At 40.3% G+C, this 20694-nt stretch overlaps 1 protein-coding gene across 12 annotated transcripts in view; it reads left to right on the top strand.

The window, feature by feature from the left end:
* Positions 1-18693: 18693 nt before the first annotated feature.
* Positions 18694-20694, top strand: part of mbnl2 (muscleblind-like splicing regulator 2) — a 53683-nt gene continuing 51682 nt past the window's right edge. For 4 of the 12 annotated variants that reach the window (XM_031738451.2, XM_039606465.1, XM_031738456.2 and 1 more), the window contains exon 1: positions 18696-19095. The gene's annotated coding sequence lies outside the window, so the exon portion shown is untranslated. Of the gene's footprint in view, positions 19096-20694 lie in introns of all 12 variants that reach the window. The other 8 variants (XM_039606464.1, XM_031738453.2, XM_039606462.1 and 5 more) reach the window with 5 other exon arrangements.

The raw sequence follows: 20694 nt of genomic DNA, 5'->3' as shown, positions 1-20694 counted from the left end.
TGCAGCTTTTGGAGGAGTCAACAGAGTGTAAAACGTGTTAATGTGTTGTTATGGCCACAGCAGATCATCATCATCATCATCATCATACTGAAGATGGTTGCCCACCCACAGATGTCTAACGGTTATAGAGGCACGGACTCAAGTTGACAAGCACAATGGTTGAGAGTCCTGAATCAGCCGTTTTTTCCCCAACAGGATGTGTGACCCTAAGGGCACAAGTGCACACACACCCACTCACACACACACTCGGAGCACACGGCCACTTTTACTCTCATGTACACACACATACACGCGGGCCATCAAAAGTAATGGTGTGTGTCCAGTGGCAGGCAGGGAGAGTCCTCTCATGTCTGGCAGCCATAACGATATTATTGCTGTAGATGGAGCGTGCTGGGGAATATTGTTCCACACCATTGGTATGCTGCAGACGTCCTCTCATAGCACACATTGGTGGTGATGACAGAAGTTGGTATTAACACCAGACCTGTTGGTTGATGTTTTTGACAAGAAACCACAGCGTGCTGATTCCTCCTTGAGACAAGAAAACTGCTGTTATTTTCAACTGGAGCTGTGATGGTGTTGTTTTTTTCCCTTTTTTTTTTCATTTAACAAAGACAGACACAGGGGACCATTATCAAAGAGATTGTGATGTGTTATTACACTGAGCTTTTGAAATTCAAGGCAGACGACTCTATCATTTACTAGATCCTATCTGACCTAAAATATTCGCTCCTTTTTTTGAATGCAGATAAATATCAAAGGCTGTTTAATTTAATCCATGAATACTCATTGTGTTATTATATGCCTCTCATACAGATTGCACCGTTTACAGCCAGCCATGGTGTGGAGAGCGCGCGTGCACACAAACATGCACGCCACCTCTGTCCAGACCCATGATTAACCCTCTTAATTAAGAGTGAAAAAAACTTCCAAACGAAGGAAATGGATTTAATTAGCCTGATCTTAGCCCAGGAACATGTGCACACCCTAAGACACACATACACAAGCACCGGCGTGCACACACACAAAACAATTAAGCCTCTTTTATCCAGGCTAATGGCTTCAGTGACTCAGAGCCTTTCTTATTAAGACTATCAATAATATGCTGATTACATGCATCCACCGGACTCCTTTATCGGGGCACAAAGGGACAAGTGTGTGTCTCTGAGGTTTCAGGGGTGTGGCGGTCTGTCTGCGTGACCTTATCTGCTGAAATAGACATTTGGATTGTTTGGCTGGAGAAGCAAAAAGGGTTTTCGGTTTGCCGTGTCTTTATTTTCTGCCGTTTATCTTATCAAAGAGGCCACGTGTGTCTTTCACACTGAGGAAATGCCTATGAAGTTAGCTGAGGGCATTATGGAGGCAAGATAATAGACTGAGGAGTGATGGTGGCTGGAGGGGTGTAGATCTGTCTACTTGTCAGACTGCATGCCACCAGCCCCTGCTGCCTTTCAGTCCAATAAGTTCCTGCCTGCCTGTAAAACTGCTGGTCTGTCATTGTCTGCAGTTTGTCCATTTTATCTGATTTTTATTTTATTGTACACACACACACACACACACACACACACACACACACATATATATGTGTGGCATGTAGATAGATAGATAGATATGCCTAACCAGTCCCAATACTGTAGCAATTATTTACCGTCAGCAGACATGACAGACAGATATGCAACCTCCTGTCTCCAGACAGCTGACAATGAGTCGGCTAAAAAAAAAAAAAACAGCTGTGATAAACATTTTGATTATATTCTCTCATTATAATAGTTTATTCACCAAGTGCAACAGTGTTAGATCCTTTTTAAAGAAAGTTTCACTAACGCTAGCTAAGAGCAGTTAGCAAAAGCTAATACCAGCTAACAGAGGCTAATACCAGCTGACAGAGGCTAACTGCAACCTATGGCGGCAAAAAACATTGACTTGTATTGAACTGACACAGTTTACAGATTCCTCCTGAATAAATAGACGTGGAAACCTGGCATATTTCTGTGAAAAACAGCAGAGTAACAGAACACACACAACAGATGAGCAATGCTAAAGTGGTTTGTCCTTCAGCAGCCACCATAGCTAGCTTTGGATGGGTAAGTAAACAGAACATGAACCACAGGAACAGTCTGAGTAATATGTCCACTGGAGAAGCTGTGGTTCAAGACGTACTGCAGCAGGACATCTACTAATCGAAAGGTTGGTGGTTTAGTCCCCGGCTACTCCAATCTGCATGCTAGCACTGGGCAGGATACTGAACCCCGAGTATGTGTTTGTGGTTAAAAAGTACTTCTATGAATGGGTGAATGAGGCATGTTGAATAAAGTGTTTTGAGCACTCTATTAGAGTATAAAAGTGCTATATAAGAACCAGTCCATTTATCAATACATTGGAGGCTTATCAGCTGTCAGAATTGTGCTATACAGGGCAGATTTTACATCCCCAGCAGGACATCCTCCTAGAGTGGGTGCCTAGCATATTTCTTATGTCCACACAGCCACACATATCTCATCAAATGTTTGATATATTAGCACAAGTACAGATTAATATTGGGCATCACAGCCTGTATTTAAAATTGCAACAAAGCTGATAAGGCTTTTCAGCTCACAGGAAGTTAAACATAAAAAGTTGAAATTTAAAAAAACCCTTTGAATGTACTCTACGTAACTGCAGCCACTTGTTGCCATTAAAGCTCATAGTTGCTGAGCACTTAGAGGTTTTCATGTTCTTCATGTATAAAATACATGGTTCTTTGTTACCTCATATGCAAAGGTGTCTGTTTAAGCGTGTTTGAGGCAGAGATAATAAAGCAAAATAGACAGACGTCTGTCCCACAGGCAGGAAGACAATGGGTCTGTGCTTTGACCTTCAGTCTCTTCCTGTTGTAAGAGACACTGGGGTCTCTCCCAGAGGAGGAAAGAGGGAAGTAGTGGCTTGACCTGCAGTGCCACACCTTTACTCCCCCCCCCCCCATAGTGTATCCCCAGACATCCCTGATGGAGGCTGCCACGCTCTCTCTGATCTCTTTTTTTCCACTTGATGCTATTGTGAGATTTGTTTTGTCATTCAGGCTCTAAGGGTCTCGTGGGGCCACCTATGGCGCTGGCAGACAGACCTTTATGTGGTTCCCAGCCTGGAGTTTCCTACCTCTGCCCATAAACGCTGAGGACATACCAAGATGTCAATTCGAGGTACATCTTGGTATTGCCTAGATGTCCTTGTTAGACTTTACTGCGAGAGAAGATTTGTCCTAAAGAATTGTTTGTGCTCGATGGCGACACTAACTTGAGATCTCACACTTTCAAGCCCTGTTCTTTTTCAGCCTACTGAACTAATTGACTTCAAACTTAACCAGTCCATTCCCTGTGGTTATGATGCTGACACTGCGGACAGAGGAGTCAAATTTGTAGCAGTCTCACATGTCAAGTTCACCATTCAAACAAATGAGGCATAATTCTAGATGCAAATCTGGAAATACGAGTCTGTCTCTATTCACAGCTGTTCACAGCCGTGTAGTAACCAGATTAGTCGTTGTTAAAAGAAATCAATGACAGATGCATTTAAATCCCTTGCAGTACCTTGTCACTTGGTAAGAGACGATCCTACTAGACATCTAGTCTACATACAAACGTTTACATCTGTCCAGATCGGTTCAATTTTTCAACCAGTTTGACCAGAGATATAATGTCTGGGTCTCAACCATGTTTGCTGGGCTGTCACTTAAAACAGCCAAACCTGTAATTATACCTAACTTTACTCACCGGATGCTTAAAAAGTTTTGCAAATGTTTTCATTTCATTTGATTACATGTCTTTTTTTTTTCTTGCAAAGGCTTTTAGACCTAAGCAGGTAATTTATCTAAACATTGACCCACCAGTTGCATTTGTCATAAAGGGAGAAAACACCGGAGCGTTCATTATTTGACTAATTTTTGGAGCCAGCCTCAAGTGGTCATTTGAGGAACTGCAGCATCTTCTTAAATGGCTTGATTTTTTGTTGTTGGGCCAAATGAATTACATTTCTCATTGAATTAATTTAGAAAAATTCACATTCAAATTATTCTTGCAAATCCATCCATCCATCATTTTCTGCTTACCCAGTTAAGGATTGTGCTGGAGCCCTTCTCAGCTGTTATAGTACAAGAGGCTGGGTACACCCTGGATAGGTTACTTGTCTTTTGCAAAGCTTACAGAGAAGGAGAGACATCACTCATATTGACGCCTACAGCCAATTCAGCATCACCAATTAGCCCAACATTGCATGTCTTTGGACTGTGGGAGGAAGCCGGAGTACCGGGAGAGCATGCAGGATTTGGATACCAAGCATCTACCAGTGTTAGATTAAAAATAAAGCCCCTTGTTTAGACTTGCGCTTGTCTATGTTTCCCGTGATGTTGCCCAATTTGCGATCAGTCTCACAAATAGTATCCTGACCCAAAAGTATTGCCTGAAGGTCCATTTGATTGCTTTTAAAATCATTGAAGTCAAATATCTAATGAAGACCTTGAGATCTGGCCTATTGTTGGGCAAGTTATAAACAACCAAGGACGATTATTATCCGGAAAACACTCGTGGCTTTTACCCAGATCTTGGCCGTTTACTCCAATTCTTCATATACTGCAGGTGCGGGGGGGGGGACCATGTGAAGTAATGTTCAGAATAAAAATAGGGACAGCCTGTGTCTGCATGCGGTAGTGGAACAAATCTCAGCCAACTGCAAATTTTGGGATGTCAGTGTTGAGTAAAGCTCCACATCTGGACAGCCAATTCAGAACTAAAGATTGCGAAAGAGGGAGCGCAGAGGAAGAATTAACTCACTGAAAACTTTTCTCAGGCTTGCAGTTCTGTGGTTCAAAAGCAGCTCTCCTCTTAACCGTATGTAGATGTGGTGCACGAGCCAAACGCAACATCTCCTAAAACCAAAAGAAAGTATTTCCCGAAGGCCAGCTCTCCCCGTGGCTCCGCGTCAGCTGCGCCAACAGAACCGCTCAGAACCTCTCCGGCCCAAAACACCCGCCATGTGAGACAAATAAATCACCGCGCGGGGAAGCATCTGCACCAGGGAAGTTAGCACGGACGTGACTTACAGTTGAACAGATGTCTTTTCTGACTGAAATAACATCAGATCCATTGCACAGTGAACCCAACACCTTCCTTTTAACCACCAGGAGGATAACCACAACAAAGGGCTCCCTTTCCGTTTATTCCCACTTTAGATGTGGTTTTCTTTGGAAGACAATGGATGAAAATATTCTGGCCTTCGCGTTTGATCTGAGCTCCCCCACCCACCCACCCACTCCCCCTGTTCTCGTGTTTTTCATGTGCTTAAATGGAAATGTGCCGAACTATGTTTGATCGCTGCTCTCAGGTGCACGAAACAGGAACAAGTCTCCAGACAAAGGGATAAGAAAATGAAGAAACTCACACCCCTCATTTATGGATTCTAATATACACACATTTGTCCTATAGACCATGACCTTTAATCCTGACTGGCACGCTGAAAGTGGATGAACACACAGCACCCAAACACACACATACGCACACACACCCTTTATCATTCAAAGTGTGCCAGAGCTATCAACCTGAATAAATAAATCCCCTTCTTATCTCACAACGCAAAACTGGATAAGCGCTCCCACCGGGTCTGGATGGAGGAAGCCGTCAGCACCTCTGTTTTGGTTTTGCCTCATACAGAGGCAGAATCCTGTTTTTCTCTCCAACCCATCCTCCTGGTTTTCATTCCCCGGAGAGTCATTTCCCTCCATGTGCGTGAGACGTATGTATCCCGCCACACCATCCATATATGATCCCTCTTTCCTGCTTATCTGCTGCACTGGGCCTATATCTTTCAACGGCTGATAAATCGGCAGCACAATTTCCAGGTTAGGAACAAAGAAAACAGGATTTTCCACATTGTCAGCCTTTAAACCTGTTTGTAAGATATATTAGCCATTACTTGCTTCTCCACCACTAGCTTCCTATATCACACCCATGTACAGTTTTTTCCTGTTTTGACACCTGTGGCTGCTGAGGATAGGGGACCACAGATTAATCTGCAGTCCAGACTCAAAAACCTGCTTGATCTATATTGTTTTTTTGTTTTTCATGTTCTTCCAGAGCCTTTAAAATCAACGTTTCATTGATTACCAAAACTCCGGATGCATCACTTTAAAATAATGCAAAATAAGAAATTCCTGCATCTCCGCTTGCCGCTCTTGCTATGATTTGTTGTCTGCGCAGGCCGAATCCAATTTGTCAAGAATAATCTGTTCTACCTTTAATGATGTGTGCCTCCGTGAAGTCTCTATTCCACACAGAATTTTTTACCCATTCATCAGAACAATAACAAAAAAGGCAGAGGAGCTCAAAAAAACAGGGCCCTCTATCACAGAGCAACATTGCCACCTGCAGCTGAAGCAACCAGCCTGCCTCAACATCAGACGTGATCAATCAAACACAGATACAGATATTTGATTTTTTTTAAATGTTACTTGCTTAGAGCAGATTTCAAATACATGAATGCTCTGTTAGATGGTCATATTTTAATGTCAGTTCTGCAGTTTTACAGGTCACATAGTGACTCTATCACAGTAATAAATGAACAGAGTAAGACTGTCAGTGCCCCTAGTTGAACATTTTCACTTGCCAGTTACTTTGCTGTTTTCAAAACTGTGCTATTTGTGCTCAAAGATTATCTTCTAAGACCATCCGAATAAATACTTCAATATGTAACATATAGTTAAACCTATTTGTTGCTTTTTCTGTGACATTTTTTTTGATGTGCTGCACTCCAGTGGCAGACCAGGGTAGTGGCACATTATAGGATAACCAGTGTTGACATTGTGCAGTTTCTTTTTATGGTAGTTTCATTTTAAATCCTTTAAAATTATGACATAAATGTTGTGTGTTTATGTTGGCAGTGTTGACAAGGTCAGAACAAGAAGGGAGAAGTGCACGATTTGTGCCGTTTTGTATAGAGGCCGGCCTTTTAATGACCAGTTCAGTGGTCAGTTCACAACAACAGCTATATCAAGGCACTTTGTAAGGTAAAGACCAGACATGAATAAAGCTTTGGCAGAGCTAGGCTCAGGGTAGTTGGCACTACTGAACAAAATTACAGCAAATTCAGGCTATTATCCCTAAAGATCTATAATTTGCACAATACAATTTAAGCTGAAGCTGTTCTTTTGGGGGGGTTTCCAACAGAATAGTGTTCAGCACAGATCATGATCAGGGAAAATGATTGGAAGTATTGGGTAGAATAAAAATGAAGCCTTTGGTAGTTTGTGAGACATGTTAGTGAGGGCTGGAAATACTACATCTGTCAAGTATGTTTGATTTGCTTTTGAAACATCTGAAATGTTATAGTGGATCTGGTTGTAGATCCACTATAACACTTTGTAATGCCGAGTATTCACAGCTGAAAAACTCATAAGCAGAAGGTTGTCGAGGCAAATATCATTAGTTGCGCATTAACTCAAAAAATGTCAGCAGATCCTGGTTAAATGGTTCTGATTGGTGGCTGCCTGTTTTCCAGAGGATATTTGCACTCATGTAGGACAGAGCCGTGCTGGCTTGGATGTAGTAAGCCAAGGGTCACACTGGCTAACTGATCTGAAACATGGTTACAGTTTACAATGAAGATAGATGCAGCTAGGTGTTGTAGCAATATTTAACTAGAATAGATCTTGCCAAAACTCGGTGAATCAACCTCCAGAGCTGAAAATTAAAGCCAGTGCAGAAGTGCCAGAAACTGGCCCTCTTTTTACCCACATCCTGGATCCACCTCCTGGTCCATTTACAGAGATGAACAGCATGGCAGGCTTTTGGACTTTAAGTGCACAGAGTCAATAAATGACTTGCCTCTGCAAAATGTTTTACAGAATCGCGACCTGTAACTTCTGGCTTGTGAATCACGGTCAGGTTAGCATCGATCGTTTCGTGCAGGAGCACGGCTGCTCCATCACACAATGATGACGCTTCTAAATCCAGAATTCACAAAGTAAACATCATGATGGCTACCTCCATCTTGATATATGACCCACTGGGATAAAGAGCTGCTGGGGGGAAATTACTATTACAGGCTGTCTCAGAGTGATGGTGAAAAACTAGTTCATGCATTTATTACTTCTAGGCTGGACTTTTGTATTTTATTATTATCAGGTTGTTTTAAAAAAAAAACTCCCTGGAAAGCCTTCAGTGCTGGACCATAGAGGAATATTAACACTAACGGGTACATTACTTTGGTAAAGAACAATCTGAAAGAACCTCTGAGTATTTTTACTCAGAACTTTGTACTCCATGTCATTTATTTTAAAGGTTTAATTACTAGTTAAGTATATATAGAGAGAAAGTCATCCAGCAGCTTAAACGTCATTAAAGTATTTTGTAGTAAAATTGTAGTATTTTGCAGATTTGTGTATCTGGGTCTAACCAGTGTCATTTTTGTTTAGCTTACAGGGTTGTTTGTAATCCACATGTTAGGTAAGGGGTGACTGGAGAAGGTATACCAAAGCAGCTGGTAGTCATGTCATAAGAATGTTGTTGATTATTGGGCTTCTAGTCCATTGTTGTTTTTGCTATGACATGTGTATGTGATTCTTTATTGCATATGGTGTCTCGATAATAAGCTAATGTTTATAATGTAAATATAACCCGCTGTGAGAATGGATAGATATAACATTGTTCGATGGGAGGTTTTCTTAACCAACACTTTTTCAGATCAGAATCAGAATCTTTATTGTCATTGTGCTTTTAAGAACAACAAAATTGTGTGCAAACCTGTTCAGTGCAAGTAAAGAGAGCGCAATTTAAGATAAAATAAATAAATAAATAGAATAAATATAGTGTATAGTATATACAAGACAAGAAAAAATGACTCTGTATAAGAATAAACAAGTGAAATGTGGTTATCAGTTGAAAAGATTTTTATTTTATTCATTGATTTATTTATTTATGGATGGGGACACAGAGGGAAATCATGGCAGGAAGTGTACCTTTCAGTCTAAAAGCACCAGTCCACTCAGTATATTCAATCTGAACGCGCTGGATCTATGCAGTGCATGGGGCTTTTAGCCTGTGCATTATAGAACAGCTTTCAATCTTTTTATGCCATTTATGTCCACTAGATGGAGCAATTCACCCATTGTTGCGGTTGAAGAACTTCAGTGGTTAACAGCTTTTGTACCACTGATGAAAAATGTTTCAAAATAAACAGACGTGCATGAAGAATAATTAAGTGAGAGCATTTTTAATATCTGCCTGCTCATCTATATGAATATTTTATTGTTTTATTAGCAGCGAATCAACTTAACCTTTATTTCCAATTAAATGTCTGCAAATAGCAACAATATTATTATTATTACTAATAAATGCGGAAGACTTTTTAAGCATCTTGTTCTCATATAAATCTGTGCTTATAGCTCAGAGGTCAAAGGGGTTGTGTGTGTGTGTGTGTGTGTGTGTGTGTGTGTGTGTGTGTGTGTGTGTGTGTGTGTGTGTGTGTGTGTGTGTGTGAGAGAGAGAGAGACCGAGAGTGTGTGTTGGCAAGGTATTTAATTGATTTAGCCCTTGGCACAAACGCACTCACACATACACACTGGCTGATCCTCCGCCTACTCCCATCCATAAATACATTTCCACTGCAAATCATACAGCAAATAAATCACCATGGTTACTGTAATATAATAATTGTTGTATTTGAAGGAGATTTTGACTGATGCTGCTTGTAAGGCCACTTAGAAATCGATAATTACAGTGAAAGTATTGCAATGCTGGATTCATTTAGCGGCAAAGTGGATGTTTGAACGTCTGTTTGACCCACTGAGCAGGATGTGGTGCAGAAAACGGAGTGAGAAGATTAAGGATACATTGTGACCATTGGATAGTGGACATTTCTGTTTGCTCTGTGTCTGTGTATCATGACTTTTTAGGATAGACCTGGTCGAAAGCTTGACTAAAATTTAATATCATATCACTGAATATTTCTGAATTCTTCAGTTCAGGATCTTATTTGGGTTCAGTGTAAAACTCTTTCCATATCTGGACTAATAGCTGGGTAATTCAAGCCCTCGGGCAGGCTTTAAGGCCCCGAGTTTACCATTAACGTGGTGATTAGTTTGTGGTAATTTAGGTTTTGTGCACAATACAAAAGCACGCTGTAAATGTAAATGGCTGGTGGATTAAAGCCATACCTGCATTATGACCATTTAACAGAATCACATATAGAGCAGTGAGGTCCTGATTGTCATATCTTTTGTTATATAATGGATAAATCTTACAGTGATCTCTGTTTAACTTTGGCCTGTCCAATGTTAAGGACACGAGAAAGGTTAACTTGAACCTGCAGAGCTTTTAAGTTAGTTAGGGACAGCAGAAAGAAGCTGACATTCAGAGTGACCCAAGCTGATTTTTCTTTATCTTATATATGACTCATCTGTTTTTGTCCGTGCCGTACGGAGCCCTAAATCAGGTCTCATATTTCTTTGTTTGTTTGTTTGTTTATTCATTCATTCACTTGTAATGCGAGCTCTGCATGAGCAGTCACAGGACTTTTATGTCACTCAGACGAAGCTCTGTTTCATAGACGTTATCGCTTGTTACAGTAAAAGGACGTGTTGTGGATTTGCATGGCTTTATCTGTGCTACTGTCTGTTTGGGTGGTTTGGGAATTGTGTGTTGGGATGTGGGGCGCCTGATCGAAATGAGGAAAAAGGTAACAGGGAGGGAGAGAGAGGGGAGGAAAAAATGAGACAGGGCCCCAGGGAAAAGGAAGGCGAAGGTTATACGGCATATTTAGTCCTTAATTTTACTTTTATGCCTTCTTTCCTCCACTCTCTTGCCTTAGGCTGCCCACAGGCCTAGAGGACGCTGCAAGCCTTTTGCAGGTCAGGTGTCCTCAGGAGCAAACGCCGCCTGCAGAGGTGCTCCTGAGAAATAGTGCTTAAAAATAGAGAGGAAATTTAAAAAAATGAGAAGAAATAGCAGTAAAAAACCAGTCGAAAAGATCTATGAATTTTATGTGTGGTTTAAATGTGTTACAAACAACATCATCCTTACATTTAACCTGTCTGGTTTTCCTTTCTGGAAATGTGGGATTGGAATACAGGCCAGAGGTTTTGGTCACAGTATGACAAACACACAAACAAAGCATAATCAGTGCTGTTTCCATCCTGGTAAAGGGTTTTCTTTCAGACTTGACTGATTTGGCAAAAAACAAACAAACTGTTGTCCAGTCTAGTTATCTAAATATGTTTTCCCAGTCTTTCTAGTTGGCTTTGTGTGGTTGCCTTTGAAATAGCTGTTTATAACATGGGGACCAGGTCCTTGATACATCGAGATGGGAGTTAACAGCATTAAAGTGAAGTCAGTCTGCTAATAGTTTGTAATTAAATAGAGTCAATCTGTTTGTGATTAACACTTTTATATTAATATAAATCAAAATCCGTTGATGTGTGTTTCAAATCAGTTGCCATCTACATGCACTTAAATTCCTATTAAAACAGACATTTACAAAAACTATTTACATTCAGAGTCCAACCAGAACATAAATTCAGTTCTTCCACGAAATAGGCTCCCAGCAACCCTGCTTTATGTAGGAATATAACCAGAAAGTCAAATCAGAATTATTTGGAGACAAGTTGCTTCCCACTGTACGCGGCAACCTGTACTATTGTCTTATGATCAAAAGTGGTTGGCCAGAGGTTAAGGGTGTCGCCCGCTCAGCCTTTAAGTACCCAGTTGGTTGCTGTAATTACTTGCAATCAGTTGCTGACGGCTAAACAGTTCAATGCAATTTTTTTCTTATGTCAAGGAGGTTGAACTTTACAGCAGCAGCATCATGAAGCCAAGTGATAGTTGTATGTTGTTCACAGTATAAATGAAGAACACCCAAACACGCTATAATTCGGAAAATCATAGCGGAATATTTAAACTGATAAAAATTGTAGTGCAAAAATAGAAAATTCCTATTACACAGTCCGAGCGATAGAACCAGCATAAGCCATGTGGGGATATCCACTGTTTATTACACGATCTTGGAGGTCAGCATCTCTTTGAGAGTGAGGCAATGGAGGTGGCCCTGTAACCTCCTGCAGCAGCTTTGCAGCAGACGCATCAATATTTCAACTTGATGGGTCGCCTTGAGATAGGTTATTATTGTCTCTTACACTGAGGGGAACACATATACGCAAACATTTTTTCCTGCTGTCACATCAACCAGTCTTGACACAGACACTGGAAGACGGAATAACAGGTCATCCCCACGCACCCATTCATTTTTCATTCACAAAACTTCCTACATCATTACAGCTTATCAGAGAGCAAAATACTTAATTACTACCTCCACAATTTGCTTTGGTGTTTATGAGTGCTTGCGTAAGGGAGAAACACAGTGTGAACATAATTAGCTGACTTCTGTCTGTGATCTTTAATTTATTCTTAAATACACTGTAAAAAATACTGGGATTTAAGAGAATTTTTTTACAGAATTTCCCTGTTATTGTTAAATACATGAAATGTCAATAAATTTACAAAAACCAGACTGTGAATTAACATTTATAGTGTAAAAATAACATTTAAAAAAAACTTTAACCAAGAATAAACATAACATTTAATCTTTTTTTTAAAAAAATGAGCGATTTTGTTAAGCATAAAAAATGTTAAGATCTACTGTAATACTGTAAATACATGCCTAAAAAGTTGACGCAATGAGTGAAAAGAAGTACATTATCTGTACTTTTAATTGTTTGTTAACTGTTTTTAATTGTTAATTAATTGTTTGTTTTTTGTTAATAGTTTTTAAAAAAAAATAGGATATATATCATAACATAAATCACATATATAAATCTACAAAATATTGTAATTAAAACTGGCTACAATTACTGCAGTTTCACAGACTGTAATTTTAGAGTAGTTATGTATCTTTTAAATTTATTGACTGAAATTAGAAAAATTACAGAAAAATAATAGTATTCAGAAATGTAAGAAGTTGGAACAATAAATGTTAAACACATATGACAGTCGTGGTTAACAATATTATCAATTACATTTTCTGGACCTTTTTTTAAATCGATTAAATTTATAGTGCTTAAGCCTTTTTAACAATAAAGATCTATTAAACATGCACGTTACACATAAAACCCCATTACACTGATATAATTAAAAATGAACAGTAAATTGTGGGTTGTAATTATAAACACTTAGTAGTTTTACAACCGTATTTTTACGTTTTTTTACATTTTATGTAAAAGATTAGTTGATTTTTTCAACAGTGTTTTTCAGAGGAGCCTTAGTCCTTTGGGCTAAGTGACTTCCAAATCAGGATGACAGGGCCAGCTTGGCTGTGATGAAGGGCGGTTAAGCCATTAAGGAGTCTGGGCCTCGCTGGTGGCCTTGTGTGAACCTTGAGCTCATGAATAATATAAATTCCTTTACTGTATTTGGAAGCACTTTGGACTCTAGTGGGGGGAGGCTGATGATACCAGATTGATTTTCGGCTGAGCAATTTCAGGGAATGAGTCAATTCAATTTTAGTGTTGAACAATGGCTCGTAGAAAACAGCCGATTTATTGCAATCACTCCTGATGGTGAACAACAGTCACGGTCTCGTTTTTGTTGCCACACTCCACGCACTGCAACCTTGATGAGACAATAGCTGGGTTGTCATGGTAATATGCCATTTCTCCTGACATTTCCAAGATTTTCATCTCTCACAATTACTCTTGCCAGTATGTTTTCTTTTCTGAAAGGCCACCCTTCGTTATTGGATTTACTCTCTCCTGAGATGAGATCCTACAACTGTAAAACACCTCAAATATAAGGCAGCTATGGTGGAAAGTTACTGCAAATTGTGATGCTTTTGGGTTCAATAATGATGAAGCCGTTGGATACAACCTTAAATTTCTCCCATTATTCGTGTGATTTTGTGGCTGTGAGGTGTCTCTTTAAAAAATTCGAAAATTCATTCAATTTATTCAAACAGATCACCAATCGTCTGTTTTAAATATGGGCCACTCTTTCAATCAACAGTCCTTTTCACTGCAGATTTGTGACAATAGGAAAGCGCGGGTGTGTTAATGATGGCTGAACTTAATTTAAGACAGGTCCTTCTTCTGTGAAAATATAACATTGCTTAGTGGCACACTTAGTGGAACCAAGATATCGGCTGTGCTAAGATAAAATGCCTAGCAGAAAAACAACAACAACAATGGTCTGTATATAAAAGATGGAAGTAGCCACCATGACATCCCCCATTTGTTCTTGGACTTTCTGTTTGGAAGCATCAGTTTTAGCATTTAAATTTTAGGGTTTGTTTTTGTAAGAATGGCGCCTTCTGTGCTACATTAACGCTTCCAAACCCTCTCTGTCTATTTCTTGAGCCACCCTTTTATTTCTTTATACTTTACTTCCAAGGAGCCAGGCTTTATCGAGCAACAGTCCTGCAGCATTCTGACTGCTTTCACAGTCTTTCTCCATAAACTGCCTGCATTTTCACTCATCAGTCCAGTCCTTGTACCTGACCATTTTCATAGGTTTTCAACAAAGAATAAGTTTTAAATGATATCTTTTGGCACTTTGTTAGTGGCAGCCTGTCAGAAGAACTCAATTTATCCCATTTCTATAGAATTGATTCTACAAACAATTGCAAAGATAACAGTTTGTCAGGCTCAAAAAAGTATTTTTGCACCAACAAGGTGATTCCCAAAGAGCTATCAGTCGAAAACATGTCTGCATGGTGTGCAGTGTGTCCTTTACAAAATCTGAGGAAACTAGACAAGTGGACTAAAAAGCTATCTACAGCAGTATCAAAAATGTATGTCCTTAAGAAATAGGAAAAATGTCAGAAAACCTGACACAGGAGCTGAGAGATGCATCTGGCCCTTTAGTTGATCATCTACTGCTGTTCAACTGAAGCCTCATCAGAAATGGTCTCAGTCCAAGGATCCCTGTGATAAAGACATTCTTAAGGAAGGGAAACAGGAGAAAAGGCTGAGGCATTAAAAATGACACAAGAACTGGATTAAAAAATGAGTGGAGGAGGCCAGGATGCATAACAGCCATGTGTAAAACTTGGTGGAGTCTCTGTCACTCTGCCAAACCTTGGACTTCCTGTTTGGAAGCATCACTGGAAGCAAATATTGGCTTTCAAGTTCAACAAAACCCCAACAAACAATGCATTTGTTAGCTTTCCTCCCTGTTTTTAGCTGTACTGGCTGCATTTCAGCCAGTGTAGCTGAGGATCTTGTCAAAATTCAAGGAATTATGAAATCAGAAAAGTATGGTAAGATCCACCAAGTATTTTGATCCACCATGAAATACCCTTGGGAAAGCATCTGGTCAGCAACTGCTTCATTTTTCAGTATGACTATGAGTCCATACACATTGCCAATGCAGCAAAAGCATACCTGGATAGAAAAACACACAATCGATGGATTAGCCTCCCTAGAGCCTGGACATCAACATTATTGAAGCAGTGTGGGATCGTCTTGACAGGGAACAGTAGAAAAAGCAGAAACATCCAAAGAAGAGCTTTGAATGTCCTTTAAGAAGCCTGGAGAACTATTCCTGAAGACTACTTAATAAAAAAATGACAAGAAAGCTGCCTCAGGGAATTCAAACTAGGATGAAGAATAAAGGTGGTCATACCAAATATTGACTTTCAAGTTCAACAAAACCTCAACAAACAATGCACTTGTTAGCTTTCACTGTTTACTGGAAATACATTTCATAATCTGACGTAAACAGTTAATTGTTAAATATCTGGTGCATAATAAACTGATGAGTCAAACATTTCAATTCCTCGTGAATTTCATAAAATCTGATTCATTATGGATTATGCAGCATCTGCCTTTATGCTGAAAGGGATCCTGGAGGAATGGATGAAGCAATATGAACAAACAGCTGCAGCAGATGATTTATGATGATGCATAAGTGGTCATTTCTCAGTGAACAAATGAGCCTGCCTCGAAATGGTTCCCTCTCAGCATTTTGAATAGTCTTGCCTGGTGTGCTGTGCACTACTTTTTGGATCAGGGTTTTTTATTTTGTTGTTGTTGTTGTTTTTTTAATGACAGCGGGACCATCTTCAATCCATCATTACTTAAGCCTCTTTGATCAGTAAAATCCTCGTCATGGCGGGAGTAAAATGCCCAGGTGATCTCTCAACAATCAATCAAATTGACTGCACCTCAGTGGAGAGTGCACGCGCACGCTCGCCAGGCACGCAAGAGTGCACGCACGCGCCCTCTCTCCTGAGTATTGTATCAGCTTTAAGCTCTTTCCATTAAACCTGCGCTGCATTAGGCATTTGGGTTAAAAGCTTTCATAATCAGGTGCGTTCTCATTTAAAGAGATCAATACTGTCCTTGACGTGGAGCTTTGCCCACCGCGTGTAGGTGTATGTGTGCCTCAGAGTTAGGAGCTTTGGCGGTGATGTGCATGTATGTTGCATGTATTCTCCCCGTGTGAGTGTCTGTTTACTGATTCCTGTCTGCGGGGGCAAACTGTTTTCTACAGCGTTCTCTTTATTCTCTGTGTGAGAGAAACTATCAGTGGCGTCCTGTAGATACTGCGGTTGTTTTTCTGCCTGACGCCTCCTCAGTTGATCCCAAGGTCCACTCTACAGACTGCTACTGCAACAAATGTAGAGTCAAAACCCATTAATGAGCCCAGCACACACACACACACACACACACACACACACACACACACACACACACACACACACACACACACACAAACACACACACAGGCATCTGCTTTGGGTCATTTTTGTTTTGTTTTTTGTTTTGCTCGCATGCGTGTGTGTGTATACGTGTATATTTCAAATACATTATGTTCTTGAATGCATACATATGAGCGCATTCAGCTCTTTATTTGTGACTCATAGGAAATTAATTTATTTTGAATTCTGATGAATCCGTGTCTCCGGCGACAAGGAGCCACCTGTTTCCCGAGCAGATTCTTCTTCTTTTCTTTTTTCACAAATTATACCCAAAATGCTGTTCACGCTCATACAAGTGTGCAGACTTTAAATGACTCTGTCTTGGATAACGCAGGAGAAAATGACAGAAGCGCATCAATGCTACGCCTCCATCATTTTCAACCTCCAACTTCATTTCAAACATGTCAAATAAAGAAAGCATCTTGTTAAACTGATATTTTTGCTGCCTGTTCTGTATTTACTCGTGCGTTTTTATGAGTGCGAGCCCCAGTGAGTGTGTTTGAAGTGTGTGGGCGTTCAGGGACTTTTAGAAAAGTATGCCGGCAGCAGGATTTTTTAAATTCTTTTTACAAATGCCTCCTCTGCATTGGGATCGATATGCTAGGTCTTCGGGGGGTGATGGGGTTGAGCTTGACCTATGTGAGCGGTTTTTCATAATCATTAGATTCTCGCCATTGTGGTGCTGTGATTTGATGTAGTTTACTTTTCTGCTTGTTATAACATGCTACATGAGCATGCAAGATCATGGTGATGGTTTATTTTCTTGATAAAAAGCTGACAAGAACAGGAGCAGGGAGAAATCTCCTGGTGTTGTTTGAGACCTTTACTGCTGCCCTTCTGAGATCATGTTTTGTAAATATGAAGATGCCAGCAGTGTGATGGGTATTAAATGTCACATGCTGAACTGTGTTGTGACCAATATCTGACACGAGGTAATCCAATCCAAAAGTATGTGCAGTTACCAGTCTGACCCTGGTCAGATTATTATAACAAATATTAACTTGATCCCATAATTATAGACACTCAACACTCAACTGTTTGAGTTTCTGACTATTACAGTTGTCATCAAACCACAGCCCACCAACAAAATCTTCATCTAATCACGCTGCTGCCTCCTGACAAACTGTGATGGCTTTATCCAAAGTAGCATTCCACTGAAGCAGGCCTCGGCCCTGACATGGCAGTCTGCGATCTGGCTATGTTCATTGTTCATGTGCTCAATAGGCAGCACATGGCGTGGGCAGCAGTCAGTGGGGCTAAATTTGTGCCTCTCTGCTCATTCCGGGGATATTTGTGACTTGCTTCTTGTTGACTCGTTGCGCTCCTTGCTGACAACGGGTCCCTGTGTGTCACAAAGTGCTAAATCCAGCCAGCTGTATGCAATTACGCTGCAAAATGCGCAGGCTCTGCTGCACATGAAGTGGTGACGACGGGCTGATTTATGATCATTTTTGCAGGATAATTTCTCTCAGCTGATCCGAAACGTCAACAACATTAGCCTATAATAAATTAATACACCACCATACAGCATATATATCTATAATCTAAATATTACTTGAGACAAAAAAGGTTATTCAGGTTAATGTTTCTGAAATCACTCTTGCACAAATACCCCCTAAAATACTACTAATAAAAATGATATTTATCTGAGAAATGATTGGTTATTGGAGTCAAAAAGTGTTAGAACTTACCTGGATTAACCAGAGCATCTTGAAGGATAAAGTGTAATATGCTTTATCAAATGCCTTCAATGTTTTTATCCTGTCGATTGGAGGCTACTTTGACAGACAGACAGGCACTGGTTCATAAATCAGTGGCCACATTTTTTACCCGAGGGAGATTCACTGTTGTTTCCTAGGTAACAGCCACCCCCACCCCTACCCTTGCTCACTCTGGACTGTACCATATTTACTGTTAGGGTGAGGGGGCTATCTTCTCTATCGAATAGAAGTAGAATTTAATGGTAAAACGGACTACATGTAACATTTCACTCTAACCGAAAAGTGTTTTTCTTCCAGTAGCATCTACAGTGGCTCAAACATTTGATAATAAATGCTCTATTAACGTTTACACCGTAGTAGTAACCCCCCCTGAGGGAAGCACACTCAACATTTCCTCGAACTGTCAAAATCGCTTGTTGCTTCCTGCCCTAGCCTTAAAAGTAGTTAGCGAGCTAGCGTGTAGCGACTGATAGCTTACTTTCACTGACATCTGTTTTGAAAGCGAAAAAGTTTGCTGCCGAACGCAAATAGAGGCAAGTGTTAGTCGAAGAACGTTTCTGCCGTCCTGTGCCGAACCGTGAGTCCCATACCAACCGAAACAGCGCTCTCGAGAAACCGTTGGTAGCGGCTGAAGTGCAGCTGGATGTGACAGGTTCGTCATCAGGTAAGCGTCAGGTAGTTAGCTTAGCAGGTAGTGTTAGCACACCTCGACTCTAATGCTACTTCACACGGTGTGGCGTTATGGTAAATGTAGTGACTTCTTGGAACAGCAGAGGTGGCTAATGTTACTCCACCATCATAAAAATAATTCGCGGAAGGCTGTTTTGTAGGGCTAGCCGCCAATCTGTGCCCAAATAGCTAATAAAAACAGCTGAAAGCTCGTAAGTAAAATATAATATGACATAACTCAAATCCACAGATGCTGCACCTTCGTGCTCCCTGTATATCCGAAAAGTGTTCAATCCAGTGCTTTATGTTGCGTTATGAAGTGGGAAATGACCTAACGAAGCCTACTGTGAATAGATTTAATAACAACTCATTTATTATTAATTCTGCAGGTGAGTTTGTTGAGCTGTCATTAACGGTGCGTTTTTTTCAGTATTCAATGAACTTCTGCATTTTGAGATAAATTAGCTGCTACTTGGATTAATGGATTCTTGGTTTTAAAGGAAAAGTAAAGGACCTCTGATGAGGCATGAGTGGAGGCAAACTTTTAGCCATTGCAGCTTTTTCAAATTAGAGCCTTTACACATTTAAGGTTAATACCTTCTGATCAGGCTAGCTATTAGGTTATTTACAATGATTAATCCCTGTGAACATGCAAAGCAGCAGCACAGAAGAGCACTGCACCAGTGTCTTTATTTTCATATGGAAACCAGACCTTGGTTTGCCATTTGGATGGAATATGTCGTGGTTATTAAAGCTCAAGTAAGACATGACATTCAACAGCACAGTGTAATTGGTGGAAAATGAGCTTTGTATAATAAGGAATGTAACATTTGCTCAATAATGTTGAAAAGGATAAAACAAGTGGTAGATTAGCTTCCAGAAAGTATGAGTTCAGTGAGAATGAAATATACTTGAATGGCTTTGTTGGTGTGTATTTTATTTTTAAAAAAGCCCTGGTTGCCCCTTGTATCCATTAAGCTCTTCTATATTTTAATGCAGACTCTGCATTTGACAGACTTATCGGAATGGGCTTCAAATGGAAGGAAGCACAACTCTTTCCTGCTTGATATTTGATTACAGCTAATAATAGAAAAGGACAGCTGCCTTTTCATTGATCTGTCTTCACTGCCCTATTTCTGAGCCCTTTTTCTCTCTCTCTCTCTGTCGCATGTAACTAACAGAAAAAACACAGACAGTGCTGAGGGAGAATATTTCAAACACAGCCTTAACCCATCACTATTTTCATTTTCTGTTATTAGCCATTGTTTCAGATTATTCTCCTTTTATATTTGAATATGAAGCTGCTTTGGGCCGCAGAATCCTAAATCTGGTTGTGTGTGAGTGAGCCAAGCCGTTTGGGGTCAAACAGGACAGGGATAATAAGTGGGGTGGGGATACCATGCGGGAAGGAAGTAGCTCGGCTTGTTTGGCTGCCAGGCTTTTGTTTGTTTTCCTGTCGGACAAATCTATTTAGGAGGTAGGCTATCTGAGGTCTGCCAGTGGAAATTAGCAGTGAGCATGGCTTGTTATGCAGTTATTGACAGTTATTCAGTGAGGGTTATTGAGAAGTTGGCTGCAGGCAAATTAGAGATTG

Source organism: Oreochromis aureus, linkage group 23 (assembly GCF_013358895.1).
Source record: "Oreochromis aureus strain Israel breed Guangdong linkage group 23, ZZ_aureus, whole genome shotgun sequence".
NCBI lineage: Eukaryota > Metazoa > Chordata > Actinopteri > Cichliformes > Cichlidae > Oreochromis > Oreochromis aureus.
The sequence above is the reverse complement of the archived record's forward strand: the minus strand, read 5'-3'. Positions and strand labels throughout refer to the sequence as shown.